Below are 18,235 nucleotides of genomic sequence, written 5' to 3'. Positions count from 1 at the left end.
ACTAAAAACACACAACCCTCCGGTACTCGCAAACTGAATGTAGAAGTTTGGATAAAGACATGTTGGGTCATTTACTGTATGTGTGTAATTGTTGGCGTTACAGGCTTCTGGAAAAAATGAGAATTAAAGTTTTTTTTTTGCTTAGAATTTAGATCAAGATTCTCAATTTATTTTGGTTTTTTTTTTTTTTTTTTTTTTTTTTTTTTTTTAAAACACAAAGGTTTTTGGCTTTCATTTACCCAATACAAAAGACAACTAAAATATATGATAGTGCCTCATTAGATATAAAATGTTATCATAAAATATTACTAATAATATAGATATCAGATTAATTAAGTCATCCTTGTCAATTTCAGATCAATTGTATTAATGAAATGCAAATCCTGAGTTAAATAAAACACTGATGACTGAAAATGTTCAAAAACTAGAATTCAGATCATTTATTATTATTGATGAAGTTGACAGAGAAGATTAGATTGTATTCAAACAGCAGGCCAGTCATTACAATAACTGGTAGTTTTCCCTGCAGCTGTGAGGAGTCCTGCTTTAGTCTCTTGTTGTCTCCTATTGAACCTTTTGAACCAGTGACATTTACTTGCATCATGTTTTACGCTTTCAAAATGTGTAACCTTCGCCTCGATAGTGTGTCTATTTCACATTTTGCTGTAGTGGACCAGTGTGTCTATTTCACGTTTTGCTGTAGTGGACCGGTGTGTCTATTTCACATTTTGCTGTAGTGGACCGGTGTGTCTATTTCACATTTTGCTGTAGTGGACCGGTGTGTCTATTTCACGTTTTGCTGTAGTGGACCGGTGTGTCTATTTCACGTTTTGCTGTAGTGGACCGGTGTGTCTATTTCACATTTTGCTGTAGTGGACCAGTGTGTCTATTTCACGTTTTGCTGTAGTGGACCGGTGTGTCTATTTCACATTTTGCTGTAGTGGACCGGTGTGTCTATTTCACGCTTTGCTCTGATACCGGGTTGACACATCACGTGGTGTAACGCCGCATAATCATTTGTTCAGTGAGAAAGTAGGAGTGCTTGTTTTGATGTATCTGATGCCCTGAATTAAAATGGAATCGTTTATATTAAAAAATGATATTGCTAAAAGGCATGAATGTGACCCATTTGGCAAAATCGGGTCTCTTTTGGTCCTTTTTGGTCGCTCTGAGCACCCGTACCGTAACACCACGGATAGTCACGCACTTACAATCCTAGCGGCGGCTAACTGGACCGGTTTGGTTTGAACACATGACACGGAGCTAAAATGTTAAAAACACATGAGTTCATGGATATCTTTGTTCATCAGATATCTTTGTTCCAACCAGACTGAGCTAGCTGAGCAGTTTAGTGTTTCTATGTTCTGTTTTTATTCAGTTTGAGAAACCACCTCTAGAAAGCAATAAAACGGACCAGAAATCCTCTCTGTTGCTACGGTGGTTGCTAAGGATCAGACTACTTCCTGGAGTAGTAAACATTGCATTGATGACATAAGAGTCTACTGACTCGACTGATTGTTTTCCAGTTCTTAGTCGTACCGCATGTATTGCCATGGAAACGGAGATCGCACTAAAACAAAAGGTTTTATATTTTGAGGTTTTTAAAAGTCCTGCTGTTGTTGATATGCTGACCTCAGTGCTGTCCAAGAATAGCTACCTGGACAGGACCCCTAGAGCCACATTCTAATAAACAGCACAGGGATCTCTTGGACAGCATGCATGCAAACCTGCTGTCTTTATACTGCACCTCTCTCTCTCTCTCTCTCTTTATAACAAGCTCAAATTTCCCTCATGCAGAAACTCCCTGTAGTCAAAAACAGCTTTGGACAGCAAACCTGAACGGCCCAGGGCTGCAAGGACACGCTGCTCAAAATTTGACGATGCATTTATTAATAGACAGTGAGTTTGTCTATGTATGCACTGTATACCGTGCCCGGACATAAATTGCTTACAACTCTTGGAGGATTGTAGATATAACCAAAAAATACGATTACACAAAATAATAAATTACATTTTTGGTTTGTGTAGTAAATTGACATGCTCTGGTAAGAAATGCATTTCTTCCTCTCTCTCTCTCTCTCTCTCTCTCTCTCTCTGGCTTTCCACCTCCCACACACACACTACCATCTCTCCATCACACACACACACACACACACACACACACACACACACACACACACACACAGGCAGTCATACACACACCTGAGTGGGGTGCCGTAGTGCCTCGGAGGCCCACTTAGTGACTGTGTGGATTTGATGAGAAGGGCCTTTTGCTTTATTTAGTGAAGTGCTGCCTAATATGATTACGGTCAGCACGCCTCCTGTTCTCTCTCACATTGGAGAACACCCTGGGAACTATTACCCGTGTCCCCGATGACCGACCCCTTTCCTGGATAGAAAGACAGGAAGAGACACCTTTCAAAAGAAAATCACAGGTAAATCAAATATCACCAGTGCAAAGAATCTGCCGACATTTGCGGACGATGTGCGGAGCAGCTTTAAGGAGATGCCGATACACTTCACCTCTTCAGACATCACAAACAGTCAAGTCTGCGTTCAGGCATAACTGATCATCTGTCATTGTCCCACAGAGGTCGCATTTAATGGGATATTGGCAGTCAGCAGCCCTGATGTCCGTGCCCAATGAGGAGAGAGCACTGTGCATTATAAAGACGCTCCAGATCTCAGGAGGTGTGGCATGTCACCGTGCACACTTGTGCTCAGGATACACACTGTCGCAGCAAATCATATGGTACGCTTTTAAAGAGTGAGGCTTATCGGAGCGCACTTGGGTCCAATGGAAACATCCTCTTGGTGGAGTTTCCTCGGCTCATGAATGACACAGATTAAATACAATTCACTTTAATATCAATTATGTTCATCACTTAGATGAGAGCATAAACCTGTGTTCAACTGCCATTTACTAATTACTCATGTACAACTAGTTCTGTTTCTATTGAGACGTATATGTTCTGTATTGTTACGGCCAGTAGTCTGTGTGTGTGTGTGTGTGTGTGTGTGTGTGTGTGTGTGTGTGTGTGTGTGTGTGTGTGTGTGTGTGTGTGTGTGTGTGTGTGTGTGTGCAATCTGACACCTTGCAGTGCCCATTTGAATGAATGAATGAATGAATGAATGAATGAATACTTTACCTTGAATAGTAGAACTTTAATAGCACTTAAAATGACACTTACTTTTAGCACTTTGTAGTTTGGCTTTCTTGAAGAAATTGTATTTTCTTGATTCCTGTTGTTCTGGTTTTGTACCCTCATGGTTGAAATGCACTTATTGTAAGTCGCTTTGGATAAAAGCGTCAGCTAAATGTAATGTGATGTAATGTACTTTCTCCCTGTAGTATGGAGACTGTCCATCTTCATGTTTAAGTTTTATTTTTGATTTTGTTGGCAGTAGTTGATCAGTCGTCCTTGTTGTTTTGTTAACCAGTTCTTTTTGTCCCAGAAATCCCTTTATACATCTTATATTTATTACTTCATTTTTTTACCGTGTTGCTCCCCATCATTCTTAGACCCACTCTGGGGATGTAACAGGATGTAAGTGTGACATGATTTATATATAGAGCATATTTATTAGCATTAATGCATGTGTGTACATTACTCAAGTGCAGTACATACACACACACACCCTCACCGAGGAACACCATGGGAACATCATTATCCTCATATTGGGCAGAGTTTTCCTTCCTTTGCCGTTTATGGTGTCGTGGATTCCACCAGATCTTCCTCTGAGATTCTGCTTCATGTTGACATAAATCATCACATTATTTCTACATATTTTCCAGCTGCAGATTAAAGATGCCATCTTCTGTTCTCCCACATCCCAAAGGTGTTCTGCTGGAATCAATCAACTGGGATGACTCTTGATTTGTGACATGATGCATCATCCTACAGGAAGTAGACATTGGAACAAGTTAAATTGTGGCAATGAAGTAACGTATACAGTTAAAAACATTACTTAGACAAGCAGTGTCATTCAAACCATGACTGATTTGTTTTTAAGCTTTTGTTTTTTTTGGTTTCCACATTGGAAGCCGGAAAACCTTATCAAATATGAGCTTAGAAGAACTGATTGATGGTATGCAGATGCTCTTTTCATATACTGTATATATTACAAATATATTTTCAGTGATTTCCCACCACAGCAGAAACGATGAGGGGCAGCAACACCTCAGCAGGCGGTGTTTAAATAGACTGTTGGCCTGTGGCAAGAGTAAATATGCAGTAGTGTTAAATCAGAACATGGAGACCAGAGAAGCAACTGTGACTTGACTGCAGTCTCTCAGCCTGCAGACGCAGTGCAGGGACCTGTCACAGCCACCGATGAGAATGTCCACACTGCCCCCTTCTGGTGAGTCTCTGCACAGCTCCAACATGCAAGAGTGTCCAAAGCAATATATTTAGAAGGTAAACAGAAACAAATGATACATTGAATGCTTTTAAAAAAAAAAAAATTAAGAGTACATTTTTGGATGTTCTCTGACTTATGGCACCCTTAAAAGTATTTTTTGACCTGGCACTATTAAAATCGTGGACAAATTCTCCACCTGCTGAACTTGAATATCATTTTACATTTAGTTATCTACAAAGTGTCCTGAGCAATGCAAATTGATTTAAAACAGAGTCATTTTCGAACTTACCGAGTGACAATGTGATATTGCAGAGTTTCACTGCATTTAAGTGTTGCGAAGCTTGCTGGAATTTTCTGTGCATTTCCACAATAAACACCACAATTTTGTGGTATTCATTGCTGTTGTTATGTAGTATGGCATGAAAGTAGATGCTGTTCTTCTGTGAGACTTTTATCTGTGAAACATAATGAATTAAACCAGTAAAGGTGTTCTGTTAAGTTTGGATGTGGTATTTATTATTAATTAAACTTAATTTAACTTAAGGCGGTAATAGTCACAGGTGTTTGTATTTGACCAAAACATTTGTATTGTGGGAGGGGTTTGTAATTAATGTCCATAGGGTTGTTTCACAAAAGAACATATTAGCAGCTAATCATCAAATATCTAATTGTATTGTTGCTTTAACTTTACATGAAAGAAGAAAAGGAAAGAAAGGGAGAAGAAGAGGAGGAGGTGAAGGCAGAGGAAGACACAAGCTAAGCATGTGGCATGTTGATTTTCTATTTTTGTTCATGAGAGAAATGCAGATGAAACAATATTGGTACGATGAGCAAAGTCGGAATGCATTGAAAAGGTTTTGAGTAACTGCAATGGGTGAAAGGACAAAAAAAGTTAAGCTAAAGCAAGGCTTCTTTCTTGAGTGAAACCAGCATTCTGTTTTTACTGTACACCATAAAATCGTATGTTACTATGCTATTGTTTGTCAACCTGCTGTATCTCAGATATCTTTAATATGTCTGTGTTTTACTAGGTGGAAGATATCCATGCACTATTTCACTTTACTAATTTAACCGCTAGAACCTGATGAATGAAAAGTGCTTTCAAATTCACATTGCCGATGCCGCTTTGTGTACTGGGACCAAGTTAGGCGGCGAAGAGAGGTACGGTGCAGGCGTGAGATGGAAAAAAGTTGACCGGCAAAGAGGAGTATGGCTCTCAAACAAACTAATTGTAAGTGAAATGTTATCAAAGGGGTAACAATTAAGAAGCCTTTACACTTACTCATCTGGTTTAGTAATCTACCGAGCCGTTCAAGGCCCTGGAGTGAGACACTGCACTATTTAGGGCAATTTCAGCCCCCGATGCAGTTTATTCATTAAAACATTAGCACATTGCTTTTCGTCAGTGTTGTTGATTAAAAACAATATTTCATGAACTCCTTGATAAAAAATAAAGGATTGCATTGGGAGCTTTGAATGTGCATAATGCCTGATATCACTGAAATGCTTCCTGATCAACGGTTCTCATAATACCAGGGGAAGATGATTTATGACATTATTCATCTCTGTCCAAACCAATTTAATCTTCCGCAGCGTGTCGATTTCCCTTCGTGTAAAGTCTGGATCCTGGTGCCAGTCTGCTCCGTCTTTAGCCATCACAAGCTGAAAATAAACTGTGTCACAGCAGTTTTACAGGTGATGAGAGGAGCTGACTTGATTGGTCGTGATTGACGTCCTCCTAATTATCTCCTTCTCCTACTTCACCACGAGGCTGATGATGATCAATGATGAGAGACATAACAACTACTGGACTTTATTGTTTCACATCTCTTCATAATCAATTTGAAAAGATCTTGAAACAATGTTGAGGGCGCAAATATGCATGTGAGACACAAACAGAAGTGAAAGGTCAGAGGAAAATATTGTGTTCCCATAAATTAAAGGGTGGGAGGCTTTTGACATGTCTGCGCCCTGAGACCCATTGTTTTACAATCCATCCGTCTTCATAGTTATTTCTTCAGACAAAATTCAAAATTCAAGTAAAGGGTTTCATCAAACAGGTGTGGCAAAGTTAAAATCCTGTCAAATCTATTCATGTTGGGAGGATTAAGTGTGTTAAGGACTGCAGTTTAAATAATTAATTAATTAAAGATGCAATCCAAGAGTTACACAATAAACGCAATTTAACTGCTGAGAAGCTGTTGTTCTCATGATACCATGGGAAAGCTGCAAATTTTGAAGCTGCCTTACGATTGAATTGTCTCGTCTATAGTTGTGTTTACATATGCTGGTGATAAGAGAAGCCAACAGTCAGCATAATTACCCAGGTAACGCTGATGCAGGTGATGGCTCTTGCATAACCTCAGCTAATGATTGGAGAGAGGCTCCACAAACAGGACAAAATTGTCAACACCCTGTATTTGTTTTTATCATGTAGTGTATGTTTCGGAGTTTTTTTTTGTTCGACTCAAACTTTACTACAAATCATAACTTTTTTTCATTCTTTTTCATTCATCTTTTTAAAAATGTACAAATATTCTTGTTTGTCTATTATGTTTCACAGCTGTTTTGTTTCTCATCTTGGTTTTATGATGCCGGTGAAAATATGGCAAATATAATATCACTGATAAAGTGGGGCTCATTAAGGATCACAGGCTTTAGCAGATTAAATCATGTCTAAGTTTATTGTAGTCCAATATCACAAAGCTTGCCTCCAAAGGCTTTACAAATAAATAAAAGAGTAATGAGCAACCGTTGGCTGTATACAAAAGTGGACGTAGCTTCCAGGTCTGAAAAATGAGGCAAATGCAGAAGTGCCTTAAACTTAAACATACAAAGCATTTAGTTACAGAATATTCGACATACAATACATGAAATAAAACAGTGAATAGGCAGCGTAAGCCAAATATACAAAATGTACAGAAGTGAGACAGCAAATATATGAAAACATATATATGTACATGTATATTTCTAACCTTTGAGTGCAACTTACTAGTGTTTTGCTGTTTTACAATGGTAAAATGGTTCGTGTGTGTGTGTGTGTGTGTGTGTGTGTGTGTGTGTGTTTCTGCGTGTGCTCGTTCTCAAGGTCAGTCAAGCTATTGCAAGTATTTCCCAGTTTGTTATCAGCTTGGTGTGTTTGTCTCTGGGAGAGTATGTGTGTGTATTGACTGCGTGTGGCCTGTTGTACGGTCGTCGCTGAAGTGAATGCACTTGCATTCGCTTATAGATGCACATGCATTCATAAGTAAGTCAGAAAACAAGAATGTGGAAGTATTACGCCCCTCAAACACTTGGTGTTGAGTGTTATGTATTTCTATGTAGCATTATCATGACTGAAGTACAGTAAGCGGCAAATCTCAGGTCATATTATTATTGCCATTTTTTTCTTTCACTTCATTCAGTCAGCCAAACACGTTGTTCATGTTGGCCAAATCAATCAGTGACCTATGTGTCAAGTTTACGTATGAAACTTTTTGCAAAAACATGTGGTTGGGGTCACGAAATAAGCACGTGGTTGGGGTTCAGAAAAACAACTCCAGATAAACGTTGTCACCTCCTGGATTTGAAACTCATCATCCCGCATGCCAATCTGCAACTACTGACACCGAGACATCCGTCCTACCTCCATATATGGCCAGAACGTGTCCTTTGAACTTGCAGTCAAAACCTCTGTTGCAGGACCTTGGTCACATGTCCCACATGACATTTACTTGCATGTAACTTTCACGCTTACAAAGCTATGTAGGACACAAGTTACAGCCCATCGAGGCGTTTTAAAGGGTCCACCAGAACACTAATCAAAAGGAGTGATTTTAACTCATGGCACTATAATTACTTTTTGAAAAAATGAATTGATTTCATTTCATGAGAGAAGTTGATCATTTTTGAATAAGAGTCTGTTGGAGGTTTTTTGAAGCCGACTCCTCGTGTCCACTTGAAGTGACTTCTGCATTTCAGACCTGAAAGCAACGACGATTTTTATATACAATCTACAGCAGGACAACAATGTCAATTTACAAGGCTCTGATTGGTCCGTTTTTTTCTTTAACCAGGGGAAATAGCAGTTTGGTGATTCAGAGGTCTTTAACCAGGTTTAAGTTCAAGTTAACGTCAAATTCAAACAACCAAAATGGTTCCAACACTGACAGAAAAGGATGTCCTCATGTCCTCAATGCTCATTGTGATAAGCTAAATCAGAATAAAGGTTTTCATACAGATATAATACAAACGCCAGCGATAAATTTGGACAACATTCAGAACTGACTTTTTCAGTGATTAACTATGAGGAAATGAGCATTAAATGCAAGTGGAACACAGGAGGAGTAAGTGTGACATTAGAGATAGGTGGCACTGAAAGAAAAAAAAAGTAGGAGGCATTCAACCTGCAGCCAGAGAAAGAGACAAATGTGTGGAGTAGCATTTATTCAAGATAAAATGCCGACAGCCAGGACATGGGGCACTGCCTTTCTGTTTGTCTGCAAGGCACTTCATGCCGCACAGGTGTGGACTCATTCCCTGTCCGTCACCCGGTCTGAAGTGCATGTTGCTGTTGCTCTACTGGCACTGCTGGAGAGGGTTATAGCAAATGTGTGCAGTTGGTTATTCCAGCAAAACTTTTTAAGTATGCCAAAGAAGTCATTTTAAAATGCTAATTATTAGCATACCTTGGACTGATGGGAAGTAGCACTTCTGGGAACATTTCAAGGTATGTTTTATATTAGCAATCAGAGTTCGGAGGTTAACTTTTGAAATGCAATATGCTACACATTACAAGTTCCCCTTTTAAAAATGTCATAAATTATGTAACTTCGTTCCTTTATCAAAATAATGTAACGTATTGCATTTGATTACTTTTCTAAGAAATGTTTTAAATTTGGCAATAAAGCTGAAAAGTCCTAAATAATAAATTTAAACAAGGCAGTGTAAACCTCACAGCAGTACTTTACACTGATTAATGTCAAACGTTAAGTCCTTTAATCCAACTTAAATTAAGATTGGATGGTTTTGATAATTAATAACAATGATAATATTAATTCAACAATACACATCCTCAGATCTTCAACAATACACTCATCAAGTTTGAAGCAGATGGGATGAATGATTTTTGAGATATGTGAGGGACAAACATACATACAAACAGAGATTCTTTGCATTACAGTATATTTTTTCTCAGTAACTGTAACTGATTACAATTACATTTATTTTGTAATATGATTTTTTTTTTTAACTCAATTACATGTAACCAGTTACTCCCCAACATTGTTAATGTTCTATCAAATAACATTGTGTAATGTGAAAAAGATAAGTCATAATACCAAAGGAAATGACAACCATACTCAGGCCCTTACTTCTATGGACATTTTCAGTGTCTTTAAGCTCATTGTTTTGGTCGAAGGCTTGCAAAGCACCAAACAGCAGACAAAGTGGTGACTAGTCCGTGAACAGTGAGCAGCTAAAGGGCCTTTAAGAGCTAAAGGCTGAGTGAATGTCAACTGGGCATAAACACATCAAAATGAATGTTTTTGTCGCTCCACGTTTGCGAGTTTGTGTTGCTGCCCACCAGGAGGCCAAAACATATTTTTAAATTATTTGCTACAACAGAGTAGTTAGTATACATAAGATAAAATCTTGCTTTCAAGCATGACAGCCATCAATGGAAAGTTCAGCTCCTGAAAAATGAACTAATGTTTTCAGGGTTTTGGAGAAACAGCAACATCCTGTTTATGATTCAAAACAACAAGTTTTATGGGAAATGCGGTCAGGATTTGCAAAGTACTGACAATACAATAAAAGAGACACAACAGTTAGGTTTTTCATGTGTTTTGGTGACTATACCTGGTAATTATTTGAATGCATAAAAACTATTACAATATGTCCGGTTGTATCTTGTCTCCCTGTGATTCTGGTAAAGAAATAAAGTGCAATAAACAGGATGTTTATGGTTTACATAATAAGTCCTGTTGAGCCTGATGAACTGTGGACTAATGGACTCTGATTTGAAGTCCATCCAACACGGCTCTAATGTTTCCTATAGGTGACAAGTCATCGCTGTCAGTTCACACCCCCACTGAATATACACTGTTGGCTAGATCACTACGTCGATGAAGCTGTGAAACTTTGTTAAATGTGTGATTCTTAGTGCAGTTTTTGAATTCTATCATATTTTGCATTTATTAGTGGAAGAATGTGTGATTTCTAATAAAAGCTCCGAAGTCTTAAAGCTCTTCTCAACATCTGGCATATCTCACCCTTTTCATTCACGTAATTTAGAGGTAAATGAATGTTACAAAGGCGCTGTCAGGTGAGTACTGACGTGCTCGTATGTACATAGACAAATCAATAATCCTGCCCTCCAGCACACACTCAAACATACATTATCGCCACTCCCTCCGTCTTTAACTGATCTCCTGTGGCCTCGTGAGTTTGTGCCGTTTATCCTACGAGAGAGCAAAGGTAACCTGCGTGGATCGATCCCACTATGGATGAGTAGTTCTGGATACCCAAACACTGAGCATAGAAATCAGCACAAATACATGCAGATGGCAACATTAGCACCAAAACACAAACCCATATGTAAACATAAGCCCTAAAAAGCACCCTTGGGTGTCTCCATCTCTCTCCAGTTAATACATACATGCACGTACAAGCGATCTGCTCCCACTGCCAGCGCTGCATGTTTGCCAGCAGCCTGGGCGACAGCTGGCCAAGAGGCTCCGTGTTGTGCGATTGAACCGAAGGTAAATGATCTGTGTAAATTGGCCTTTTATGGGACTGTGGGGGAAGATGTTTCACACCCTATTTAACTCTTCATTATTGTTTGGACAAAAAAGGCTCAATCTGCTGGAGATTAAGTAGAGTAATGACGAGTAACTGTAATTTGTTCGACTACAAGGTACCGCAGCACTCAACACGGAGAGAGGACACTGAGCAGGCAGGCCGATGTGGAATTACACAGTTAACGTTAAATATTTCTCAATGCACAAGGGACATTTCAGCAACTTTTCACTGTAAAGATGTAAAAGGCTACTCAGTCAAGTTTAATGCAATTTAGTTTTACCCTAAAAGGTTCAAGTTAAGTTCACCTATGAAGGCCAAAATCACAAGTTTGTAGGAGCAGGCTTTTCAGTCAGTTCAACACATGAAGCCCTTTATTGCGGGACCCTTAATTCAGTCAAAGGAAACTAAAATTTCACAAAATTGCAATTTATCATGAAAAACACCGCAGGAAAAAAGACAGGCACACAATATATGTTGTACTCAAAGAGAACACAACTCAAGGATACCATTAAAGGAGAGGAGCCATGACATGTGAGGCATCCAGTGAAAAACTGTCTATCCTATCTCCAACTCCCCTACAGACCAAAGATAAGCGCTGTAAGTGAAAATAGACTCATCTGTTGTTTTATTTGGTTATTACTTGTTTTATTATAATGGTTATTATGATTTCATGATTGTGTTGAATGTCTGTTCTTTGTACTATATGACTTTAGATCCCAATGTTTACTTCTTTTAAGAGAAAGAAAATGCCAAGTTAGTAGATGCGTTGATGTCACGATAGAGCAACAGATAGAGAGTGAAGTAATGTTTCCCTGTTTTACTTCACTCATTCATCCGTTTGTCAGTGATGACATTTGATTTGATCTTTATTATATTACGTTTTTTGATGCTTCCGTTCATGTATAGAAAAAAATCATGTGTGCATCCATTTGTCCAACTGTTCTTCTTCAACTGCAACACATACATCCTTGAATCGGCTGCTGGATGTGTTTAAACGTGCTCACCACCTCAGATGTTCAGTCAGCCAACACCACCACCTTCACTGTTCTTTATTTTTTAATAGAAAAGCATGAGAAGTTTTGTCCAGTCCCGGACGTGAGAGTAAATGCTGCCCTCCTGACTGTCCCTGGGCCTGAACCCAGCAGTAGCAGGGTTAGGGTTAGCCAGATAGAGCCTGACAGGCTGAAATGAAACATACAGATAGGGAAGTGGCAGACAGGCAGACAGGAGCCAGTCTCTCTTGGGTGCTGGAGATTAGGCTGACTCCTACTTCACATTCCCCAGCGAGGAGAGAACAGGGGTGTGGGCCCTCTGAATGGAGTCTTCCCCCTCCGTCCGCTCCCTGCGAACGCCGGTAGCTTTCCGGTGGAAGTCTGAGGTTGTGTTTCCAGAGGAGAGGAGAAAGTTCACATTTTTGGGAGGATCTGACCACAGCACGGACGTCAAGAGGAGAGGCTGCTCTCCCGCCCACCCTGCACGGCTCCGAGGGGCCACAGCGGCAGCTGGAGGTCTGGCAAATGCTCATGACAGAAAATGATGATTCATTGGAAAAGAGGAAATCCATCACACAATTACAGAACAATTCAGCTCCTGCATGACTTATCAGCTGTTTGACATGAACATGCTAAAAAGGGGGGCCTTCATCTCATGGCAGCAAGCGCATATTCTGCATTATTAAAACTGTGAGAAAAATATGCGTTTTCAGCGTAGCACTGGTTTTAAAATATTGACTGAATGAGGAATTCACACAGTCACAGTGTTTTAAAGGGCTCCGGACAAAGTGACCTTTAAACACCTTTAGATTCTGATAACTTGTGTATGTGCCTACATTTCAGTAACGCAAAATATTTGAATGACAGTTTAATAATTAATTCAAAGTCATCTTTGTGAGGCTATCAGCTATTGTCCCATCTTATAGCCATGTTTCCAGCTTTCCTTTTTCCTCGTGTCTGTCTGTTTGTTTCGTGCTGTCTGAGCTCCTCCTCCTGCAGATTCCACATTCACTCCACCTGCCATTGATGACCTGCAACACACCTGGATGCTATCTGCTCAGCAGCCCTCCTCTATTTAAATACTCAGGTCCTGCAGTTGCTCAGCAACAAACTGAAGCCAGACTTCAGCTCAGCCCAAAAAAACAAAAAACCACAACACACTACTGTTGCCTCCTTCTGGACTGCAAATTTGTCAATGACTCGCTGGTTGAAGTCAGTCATCTCAGTCACAACTTCTTTTCCATTGACAGCACGGCCAGTGTGTCTCAATCTGTGTAGACGAGGAGGCGGGGCTCTGTGTGTAGCTGGCTCCGATATGTGCACACAGCTAGTGTCTGTTAGAAGCCTTCAGATAATGATACATTTACTCAGACGATACTCGCACTTGTCAAAAGTACGTTATCTTACCGGATAATCGTTTCAGCCGAGTACTCGAGCGCATCTCTGCGCTCCGTGGAAAATCTCAAACAACCAACAGAAGAGCAGCCTCACATCACGTGGTTGACAAACGCTGAAGGACTTGCATTCACTCTCATTTGGCCGGAACCAGGAAGTAGATGTATTTAAACAGAAATTACAATACAATTTGTAAACAGTTTTTATTGAATGCTTACAGGCGCTGACAGACTACCAGCTGCAGTTTACCAGCAAACTATTATTATATCGTTAATTGTTAAAGTGGTATTTTTTTTCTTTTGATGTTGATGATGTCTTGAAAATTTGCTACTGGTTTCCAGACTGTAATCACAGCGAAGACTGAAGCTGTGTGTGTGTGTGTGTGTGTGTGTGTGTGTGTGTGTGTGTGTGTGTGTGTGTGTGTCCGTTATTGTTTGTTCTTGGCTGATTAGAGTTGGATTCTAAGTTATTCCGCCGAGTACAACTGACTTGGTCCTCCTGCGTCCAGGATCCTCGTCTTCCTCTCACAGCCACTCGGTCCGATCCTCTCTCCGGACCTGCTCCTCGCCTTCCAGCACCTCATCCTGCTCAGCGCCATCAGCCGTCTTCCTGCCACAGCTACCGAACCCTCAACTTTATAAACTCTCCATCACATCCAATAATAGATTTGATCAGGTTGTTTCTTTTTTAATAACGTTGATAAACAACACTAGAGTCTCCTCGAACAAATTGAGATGAAATATCTCTTGTATTTCTTCGTATTTCCTAGCACAATGGCAGCTGTGGCTCAGATGGTAGAGCGGGTTGAAAGGTTGGCGGTTCATCCTGTCCACATGCCGAAGTGTCCTTGGTCCAGACACTGAACCCGATGTTGCTCCCGATGGAGTATCATTGGTGTGTGAATGTATTCCTGATGGTGAGCACTTTGCATGGCAGCTCAGCTCCATTAGTGAGTGAATGTGTGAATGGGAAACGGTATAAAGCGCTTTGAACCCCTGTCCTCCAGTCCACATGCTGAAGTGTCCTTAGGCAAGACACTGAACCCCAAGTTGATCTTGATGGCCACTTCATCACCGTTGGTGTGTATGTGTGTGTGTGAATGGGTGAATATAGCTTCAAATTTGTATAAATGTAGACCAATTACATACAGTATGCATGTGGAGGTCCCTGTGGCCAGACAGCACATCTTGTCTCCAGACACACACACACACACACACACACACACACACACACACACACACACACACACACACTGAGCAGCCTGATTGTAACCATATATCACAATCTGCTGTCTCCTCAGACCAGATACACAACCTCCAAACATCACTCACATCCTGCTACAGAAGACAAACAGGTTTTGAACGTACTCCCTGAGAATGGGAACACAGTCATCTGCCATCGAGCCGAGAGGAGAAATAAAGCCTCAGTCTGCTTCACGGTGAGATGAAATCAGTTGGTTTGATAGCTGCTATCTGAGCTTCACTCGTCTTCTACACCATCAGCGGTCCTATCAGAGCCATTTCAACATGTCTCTGCTAACTGCTCATTATGGGTTTTTTTGGTTTTTTTTGGAGTTGATAATGCTTTCATCGTGATGAATGAAGACTGGATAGATCTTATCTGCAGTGATCACAGCGTCAATTTGCACCACTGACAAGGAATTAGAGAAAAAGCTCTAAAACAAGACAGACAGCTCGCACACAAACACACAATTTTAGCCTGCTGTCTCATAGACAATAAATTCCTCTCGGAAATTCCTCACTTATCTTGCAGCCATGTGTATGTAAAATGAAGATAGAGGCTGAAATTCCAGTCCAGTCCAAAGAATGCAGCCGTAAAGGACGGTGGCTTCGCATTAGAGGGTGATCAGAGTTAAAAGGTATTTCTATCCACACACAGCGCCTCCCTGGTGGATAGACCAATCAGTCGGACAGCAGAAACACCACCAAAAACTGACATAAACAGCAGATACACGGCCTGCAGAGGGAATGTGGTGCATTTGTGGGTCCAAGTTTTTATTGACATAACCACAGATTGACCGGGGGGAGCGGAGTGGAGCTGTGGTGGAGCTGTGGTGGAGCGGCCCTCAACACTCACCTCATTCATAAGGCCGCTATCTGACTCCTGTACTGAGAGATGAGAATTACTCCGTGTGCTAAACCATCTCCACCACTTTTTTGTCAACGATTACAGATTGAGTTTGTGACATGTGGTGCTCACAGAGTTTATGATTGAGGAAATGAATGTACAGAAATCAATATCATTAATGAGGGTGAGGTCATATGAAGGAGAACACAATGCTCATTTGATTATTTTTGGTTCCATTCTTTAACTTTTTTTTCTTTTTTTGGTCATTAGCTTTAATTCATATTAGCTGCACAGCAAAAAGTCAACAAATCTGACAGTAGAATAAATAAAAATGACTTATATTTTCTTTAAATTAGCAAAAAACTCAATTCATGTAAGAAAAAACAGCAAAAAACAGCCTTATACATTTTCCATGTTATGATTTCATAATATTTTAATTATAGAGTTAATATGTTAAGACACTGGAGTTCTATTGATTTGAGATCTAAAATCTAAATCTAAATGAACCTTTTCAGAGCATCTCATGAATCAAGAACACACACGGCATCTCCAGCATCCGTCCCTCCCCACTCTCACTATACAACAGTGTCCTGAGAGAATATGTGTGAAGGTGCAACCGCTATGGCTGATCTTTGCTCTGTTAAAACATGCATGAATGATCTCTTATTGTTTGTTGTAGGTGGACTCCTCCTCCTTCCTGTGTTTTCTGACCAACTTCTCCAACCAGAGCCTCAGCTGTCATGTCCAAACTTGGAGAAAGGTTTATATGTTTTGTCTAAAAAAATATCATTATATTTGTGGTAACCAATATATATATATAAAGCTTTTGTTTAATGTGTTTGTGTAGATGTGCTTATACTTGTTCTGTTCACCCAATCATGTTTACCACACTTTTTAATTTTATTTATTAAAGGTAACAAAATAATGTACATGACAAATGTAAAATAAATGTCCACATTATACTTATAAAAAATATGGATAATAAAATAATTGAAATAAAGATCACGCAAGATCAAATGAGTTATTAATCTGTTTTTCCCACGTCTGTCTAATGACAGACATGCATGTACAGCAATTAAGATATGTATCACTGCACATTCACAAGTTTTGAACAATGACTGTAAAAAACAAATTGTGCGCCACTAATCAAAATCAGCAATGAGAATGTTTTACAAAGTGCAAACAAAGAGCCAAAATCCCAAATATGTGAACAAGTATACAGAAGTATGCCGAAATAGAATATGACAACATCAAATATCTTTGCGATATAGATGCAACTCCAATCTCGTTTTTGGTTCATGCTGAGGAAAAGTGAGCCTGGGAGCCGGTTGATAAGGGGAAGGAAACTCGGTTTATCTGGGACCAAGCTGTGAGGGGCTTTAAAGTAAATGTGATGAGTCGAACATTAAAATGTCATTTCAAACTGACTGGTAACCAGTGTGAGGACTTAAAACATGAATATAATATGATCTCTCTTCTCATTGGGTATTAAAATAACATTCTTACTAAGAGTGGAATACAACCCTGTTTCCCAAAAAGTTGGGATGCTGTGTAAAATGTAAATAAAAACATAATGCAGTAAATTGCAAATCACATGAACCCATACTTGATTGCAAATAGACCAAAGGCAACATATCAAATGTTGAAATCGAGAAATGTTATTGTTTAATGAAAGATATATGCTTATTTTGAATTTGATGGCAGCAACACGTCGTCAAAAAGTTGGGACAGGTTCAACAAATGACTGGAAAAGTTGTGGAGAGGTTCAGTGTCGCAAAATAGAGCAACAATCTAAAAATAAAGTTCCTCGATGTAAAAATGTAAAGAATCTACGGTACATAGTAACACCATGACAGCACCACATGTTGTTATGTCAGCCAAATATATTGTAGAGTACTGAAATGTACCTCAGTCACCCAAATAAAAACCCTATCCGCACAGAGTCACTCTTTATGTAAACGTTGTAAGTGTTGCTGTTGGTTGAATGCTTGAGTTTAAACTTCATCTAATTCATACGTGACTGCTCGAATCTTGTGCAAACATTTCTGCTCCAACAGATTTGACAAAAGTATTAAATGGCACAACATTTAGGAAACCATCTGCTTTTCTGAAAAACAAAATATGTTCCCAAAGACATGGACCTGAATCACAAATCCTGATTTTACAGGGGACTTTATGCTGAAAGCCGTGACTCTACCTATCCATCTATAATATGTAAATCAATGTATCGTCAAAATCTTAATTACATTATTTCACTTCCCTTGATATCAATTCAATGTGGAATTTGATAATAAATTAGCTTAATGTGATAATAAATTAAATAAATGTGTTAATAGAGTCAAATGAGATCATTAATTGGATAAATGTGTTGCTAAATTAGCAGAAAGTGATGATAAATGAGCTCAGTGTGCCAATAATCAATCTGATGATAAATTAACTAAAGGTTAAAATAGATAAGCTAAATGTGATAACTGAGCTTAAAACTGATGGTTAATGAACTAAATGTGACAATAAATGAAGTCAATTTGTGAAACGAGTTAAATGTGATGATTCATGAGGTAAATTTGGCAAATTGAGCTGAAGGTGATAATAAATGAGTTAAATGTGATAATACATGT

Source organism: Embiotoca jacksoni, unplaced genomic scaffold, assembly GCF_022577435.1.
Source record: "Embiotoca jacksoni isolate LCO1_2020_lvr unplaced genomic scaffold, fEmbJac1.0.p SCAF_43, whole genome shotgun sequence".
Lineage (NCBI taxonomy): Eukaryota > Metazoa > Chordata > Actinopteri > Embiotocidae > Embiotoca > Embiotoca jacksoni.
This window is presented reverse-complemented; position numbering follows the sequence as displayed.